The sequence below is a fragment of the Pygoscelis adeliae genome, unplaced genomic scaffold (genome assembly GCF_000699105.1).
Source record: "Pygoscelis adeliae isolate BGI_AS28 unplaced genomic scaffold, ASM69910v1 Scaffold268, whole genome shotgun sequence".
NCBI lineage: Eukaryota > Metazoa > Chordata > Aves > Sphenisciformes > Spheniscidae > Pygoscelis > Pygoscelis adeliae.
The window spans coordinates 992,155-992,384 of record NW_008825262.1 but is presented as its reverse complement, the minus strand read 5'-3'; the positions used below and the strand labels follow the sequence as shown (position 1 = coordinate 992,384).

General features: G+C 34.3%; 1 protein-coding gene across 1 annotated transcript in view; it reads right to left on the bottom strand.

The window, feature by feature from the left end:
- The window catches only part of ALG9 (ALG9, alpha-1,2-mannosyltransferase), a 33,774-nt gene that overhangs the window by 21,260 nt on the left and 12,284 nt on the right, over positions 1-230 (bottom strand). The window lies entirely within an intron of this gene.

Sequence of the window (230 nt, the reverse complement as noted above, 5' to 3'; positions counted from 1 at the left end):
CTCTTTAAAACAGGAAAGATGAATAATTTTGTGCTTTGGGAAGGGTCATATCAATCTATATTAGTGCTTTACTCTATGAAGTGTTTCAAGTGATATTTACTAACCATCCAATTTTTGGCTCTTCCAAATGTCCAATGCAATTTCCCGATGCCTAAACAAGATCACTTTTCCTTTTTCAAATCAGTGAAGGATTCCTACTAGGATACAACAAAATGCATTTCCTACACACA